Source organism: Carassius auratus, chromosome 6 (assembly GCF_003368295.1).
Source record: "Carassius auratus strain Wakin chromosome 6, ASM336829v1, whole genome shotgun sequence".
Taxonomy (NCBI): domain Eukaryota; kingdom Metazoa; phylum Chordata; class Actinopteri; order Cypriniformes; family Cyprinidae; genus Carassius; species Carassius auratus.
This window is the reverse complement of record NC_039248.1, coordinates 11859083-11865204: the sequence shown is the minus strand read 5'-3', so window position 1 is coordinate 11865204 and position 6122 is coordinate 11859083. Positions and strand designations below refer to the sequence as shown.

At 39.4% G+C, this 6122-nt stretch overlaps 1 pseudogene; it reads left to right on the top strand.

Moving 5' to 3' along the window:
- The first annotated feature begins 3084 nt into the window (after positions 1–3084).
- On the top strand, positions 3085–5258 carry LOC113105158 (uncharacterized protein K02A2.6-like; annotated as a pseudogene).
- Positions 5259–6122: the final 864 nt, after the last annotated feature.

Sequence of the window (6122 nt, the reverse complement as noted above, 5' to 3'; positions counted from 1 at the left end):
CTCTACTGCATTACTGCATTTAGCCAAACCTTGGTTATATACCGTACCATGGAGATTTCTACAAAAGCTGAACCACCTATTATGATATAGACTATGTGTAAACAAGTATATTACATCAATTAAAGACATGAGTATCAAGTAGCAGTGCAAGTGGAAAGAGCCAAGATGTGCTGTATCATAAAGATTGCAGGTGAATTAAGAATGGTATGTGGTAAGTGGGCATATTACAAGGCAAGATGCAAATGGAAAAAGCTTGAAAGACATTAAAAGATACATTTAGTTTGGCCACTTTTTACTCTGAGATCATCAGATGTTAAAAGATTTTTGTAAAACCCTGCATACTGCAAACAATATCATTAAAAAGCATAAAAAGACCTAACCTACCTACATACATGTAAACATACCTGTAGGACAAACACATGTTAACAAATCATGCAGGTTAACCACTGATGAATAATATTGCACCTATCATCATTTATAGTGGACAATAAGCTAATTTTCAAAGAATCACACAGAAAACTTGCACCACAACCAAACAGAGTAGGCTATGTTAAATAATTAATTTACAGTGATAATGGACGCTGGACAAATTACATTTCAACTTCAATTTTGTAGCCGCAACATTTCAACAAGGTGAACAAATGATTTTGATACCTGCTTGCTGAGCTTCCGATATGTTCACCATAAGTACCAGGTAAAACGATAATCCCAATATAAACCAAAGAGATTGCATCTTTATCAAGTGCTTCTATTTTTTCAATAACTCTGAAATTAAAAGTATATAAAAGAATTAAAAAACAGCATCAATGGAGAAGTAATGCATGCCCAATAAACACTGAAAACATTGTAAGAGAGAGGGGCGTGAATGCAAATCTTGAGCCCATCGCTTAACTGTCCTCGGGGAGTTCCACTATCAGAATTGCACTTGATGTTAATTCAGCCTAGACAAACTGCACAGTAGAGCTGTTGTATTGAATGATTCAAAGACATGAATTTATATAACAGGGTCCTAAAGCCAACAGTGTTGGCTATTTTTTTTTTCCTTTATCATCTTTATCATCTTTATCATTTTCTTTCTTTCTTTCTTTCTTTCTTTCTTTCTTTCTTTCTTTCTTTCTTTCTTTCTTTCTTTCTTTCTTTCTTTCTTTCTTTTCTTTCTCTCTTTCTTTCTTTCTACTCACTCTACTTTTTCTTCCTGTATTAAAAAAATGATACATTGAACTAACACAAATATGACTAGCAACTAGTCATTACCCCAAAACACTTCGGTTTAAAGATAAAATCATGAAACCACAAATTATATTAATTCAAATCAAAACAGTGAATTCATACTTTGTTTACAGTGATCCAGTATTTATAAGTTAGTTTGTTTGTTTATTTATTACCTGGCCTTCACTAATATTTCTTTACTATAATAGTTTTTTGGCTTTATGGCCAAGTGTCTTTCCCCTCCAGTTCCCATAAAAACAGGACAGCTGTACTGTAAAGTGCTAATAGAACATGATTGTAATATTTAGGGCATCTGTTCTGACATGTTAAGAGCATCTGTACTATTTCTGATTCCTTCTGCACATACATTCCATTAGGGTCTGAAGTAATATGGTCAGATATTCATAATGTATGTATGTGTAATAGTGGTAGAAAAATTATACTAATATAATATGTATTATATATAGTGTTCCTGTAGCTCAATTGGTAGAGCATTGCTTATCAAGCGCAAGGTTGGGGTTTGATTCCCTGGGAACACATGATAGTTAAAAATTGATAGCCTGAATGCACTGTAAGACGCTTTGGATAAATGCGTCTGCTAAATGCATTAATTAAATTTACTAATATAATATAATATAATATAATATAATATAATATAATATAATATAATATAATATAATATAATATAATATAATATAATATAATATAATATAATTTCCACAAAAAGTGATTTCCTCATAGATTAAAGATGCAGTTCGATGGAATAAATGATGCATTGAAAGACAAAGTAATTAACATATAAAATGATTTAATCATTGTCCCTTTTCTATCTTTTTTTATATTAAGTCTTATATTTATATTAAGTAATATTATATTATGTCTTAAATTTAGATGATGCTATGATGAGGTAGGTGATTGTAGCACATTCCATTTAGAAGCACATATTTAATAAATAGTTATTAAAGAACTTAAAAATTGTTAGAAGAACATTAACATAGTTAACATTAAATACTAATTAATTATTGTTTTCAGTGGATGCAAGGCTAATTGCAAGGTTCCGTAGATACTTGCTAAGCAGATACATTGCCTCAAGTCAAAAGAAGTCAAACCTATGTTAACACAATGTTCTAGTGCTGAGATATTATTCATGACCCTATATGGTTGTTAGGCTGATCTGGGTGTTTGCTAGTGTCAGCTAAGCACTGATGAGAGCATGGGCGTAGGTTTGGTCTCAGCTTTGGTGGGGACACCCTCATAACCCCCCCCCGCCTCCCCAGCACCCCCCCCCCCCCGGAATTATTTTGTTGTAAGATACCAGTGAATGGTGATTTACTATATCTCAAAAATGCACTCTCAAAAAATAAAAATCTGAGACTGTGTAACGCTGAACAACCAAACGTTTTATTAAGATAAATTATTATGTACATTAGTATTTACACTAACAAAAAATATTCTGCCACAAGGAAACTAATCTAAATAAACAAATATAATAACCTTTTTCTATTATAAACACTATTTACCCTCCAGTACACTCATGTTTATGTTGACTGCAAGATTCTAAATTAAGATACAGGCTAATTGGAATTCAGTTACGTGCTAACGTAGTATTATCATCCTGGGTAATACCACCAGTTAATACTATTTTCCACAGAATCTGCATTTGAAAGCCTGGTCAGTCACTACTGCTAGTTTTTTTTTTTTTTGTGGCTAGCTAGTTATTTTGCCTACTTACACTCTGACTCTGCTTTATGAAAAAGCTTCTTATGTCCCCTTTCTTCTTCTTGGGTGGCATCTACAAAGTACAAAAAGATTGGCTCAGCAAAATTTAGTTAAACTGGGGTGATATTAGGCTCATAAAAGGGCTTGGTGCAAAGGATGCGATTGCAAGGTACCAAGATGTGTTTAAGGACGAGCTGGGCACCCTGAGGGGCACCACAGTGAAACTTTGCGTGGAGCCCAATTCTATTCTTCTTTTTTGTAAACCCTGGTCTGTCCCATATGCAATGAAGCATAAAGTTGAACAAGAACTTGAGAGGCTTCAGCAGCTTGGGATTATTGAACCGCGGGAGGCAAAACCTTCACTAAGCTTGACATGAGTCATGCCTATCAACAGTTGTTGCTAGATGAGGAGTCAAAGGAATACGTCACGGTCAACACTCACAAAGGGCTGTTTAAATATAACAGGCTGGTGTTTGGGGTGCCGTCTAGCCCGGCCATTTTTCAAAGGACAATGGAAAGCCTGTTGCAGGGAATTCCACAAGTGGCAGTGTACCTCGACGACATTTTGGTCACGGGAAAAACAGAAGAGGAGCACCTCAGTAACCTGGATCAGGTTCTTCAGAGGATGTCAGAGGCAGGCCTGCGGTTAAAACAAGCCAAGTGTACATTCCAGGCTGAGAGTGTGACATACCTGGGACATCAAATATCAGCCCAGGGCCTCCTTCCCGTGCCAGAAAAAGTCAGGGCCATTAAAGAGGCCCCCAAACCGGGAAGTGTGTCAGAGCTTAAATCATTCCTGGGCATGGTAACGCATTATGGGAAGTTCTTGCCGGATCTATCAACCGTGCTAGCCCCTTTTCACCAGTTGTTGCATCATGGTTGCCAATGGAAGTGGGGGGCGGCACAGGTGGGTGCCTTCACAAAAGTAAAAAATCTGCTGCAGTCAGCCAGTGTGTTAGTCCATTTTGACCCAGAGAAAGAGCTGACAGTGTCTTGTGATGCCTCGCCATATGGCATTGGTGCCTTACTGTCGCACAGGATGGCGGACGGCTCGGAGAAACCCATTGCATTTGCGTCAAGGATGCTTACTAAAGCAGAAAGGGGGTATGCTCAACTAGATAAAGAAGGCCTGGCTATTGTGTTCGCTGTGAAGCGTTTTCACCAATATCTCTACGGCCGTCCTTTCACAGTTTTCACAGATCATAAGCCGTTGATGAGCCTGTTCAGTGAACATAAGGGCATTCCTTCCATGGCGTCAGCTCGTATCCAGAGGTGGGCGCTGACATTGTCTACCTACCAATACCGCATAGTATACCGAGCGGAGGAAAGAAAATGCCAATGCGGATGCATTAAGCAGGTTACCACTTCCAGACATCCCTGCATCCACTCCACTGCCACCTGAAACTGTTTTCTTGTCAAAAGTCAAAAGATTTATCCTCCAGGACTGGCCAGGCAGGTTGGTGGACATAGAAATGAAACCTTTTGAGAAAAGGAAAAATGAGCTCTCAGTTCAGGATGGTTGCATCTTGTGGGGTTCAAGAGTGGTGGTACCGCCACCAGGACGAGCCAGAGTGCTGCAGGAGGTCCACATAGCCCATCCTGGGGTGTCACGCATGAAAAGCCTAGCAAAGGCATATGTCTGGTGGCCAAATATGGATCGGGATATTGAAGACAAGGTTCAGCACTGCAAGGAGTGCCAGGAAGACAAAAAAATGCCCCCACCAGTTCCTCTTCAGCCCTGGGAATGGCCTAGTAGGCCTTGGTCTAGGTTGCATGTGGATTTTGCGGGCCCATTCATGGGGCGAATGTTCTTAGTCATGGTGGATGCCTGCACCAAGTGGCTGGAAGCACACATCTTGAAAAACATCACAGCTCCCGTGACAATTGACACACTGCGACAAGTGTTTTCTATTCATGGCTTGCCGGATGTTGTCGTCTCTGATAATGGGCCAACTTTTACGGGAGAGTGTTTCGAAGAATTTCTAAAGAAGAATGGAATTAGACATATTCGTACAGCCCCTTTTCACCCTGCTTCAAATGGGCTGGCAAGAGAACGGAGTTTCAGAGAGGGTGAGGCTGTCTTTGTCAGAAATTTCGCCAGAGATCAGCGCTGGTTACCGGGATCAATAGTCATAGAAAGTGGTCCTCGCTCGTGTGTGGTGAGACTGTCAGATGGGCGGGAGGTTCGACGTCATCATGATCATCTGAGAAACCTGCACACATCAGAGCAGTGGAGTTGTTTCGAGCAAGCTGCTGGATGGGAAAACAAGGAGAGTTCTGAGTTGAAAGGAATACTGGGCCCTCCGCAACTGCCATCCACACAGAGTTAGAGGGGGCGGTTGTGCAGGTGCCAGTGGAGACACCTTTGTCCCAGGACAGTGTACCCACCTCACTTGGGGAAAGTGCAGAGACTGTTCGGAGATCAAAACGACAGAAGAAAGCACCTCAAAGGCTTCATTTGTAGCTCATAGTGGAAATGAGAGTTAAATAGTCGGTACAGGGGTTTTAAAGTTGAAGTTTTGATTTAATTATGTTGAGTGGTTAATGTTCATGCTTTGGAGGGAGATATGTTATGAAAACAGGTTATGGTACCTTTAAGAAAGGTTCTGGTTAATGTTTTGTTTTCCTTTTAGCGTGTGTTGGCTGTAAGGAAAACGGGGACCAGTTGCTTTTTGCTGTTCTGAGTGTAATGTTAAGAGATTGCGATAGTAAAGTCTATAGTGTGCTAAACTCAGCTTGGACTCCATTTATTACAAAGGCATTGAAAGGAAGTTGGTATAGCACTTTATATTGGCTGTTTTTTTTGGCCAAGTCAAATTTGCTGACCCACAACTCTCTAGTCTTTTAAAAATGTAAACTTTCCTCAATAAGCTGCCATGAACTGATACCTCATTCATGGGTCAATGTTGCAATACAAGTTATGTGCTAAAGTTTTGTCTGAATATAAAATATTTATTGGAGGACAAAAGAAAAAAAATGTTGGAGGAACTTCAGTATGACAACGTGTGTTTTGTAGGAACTTCTGTATGACAATGTGTGTTTCATCTAAATCAGCATGTGCTAGTTCCCTTTCAGATTAAGCTTCGAGAGACCAATCTACTTAGAGTGTTACTAATGGATATTGACATGCAATGATTGCATCCAGCGTCTGCTGATCATAGGATGAGCATACTTGTTCATCGAGTGGTGTTCTT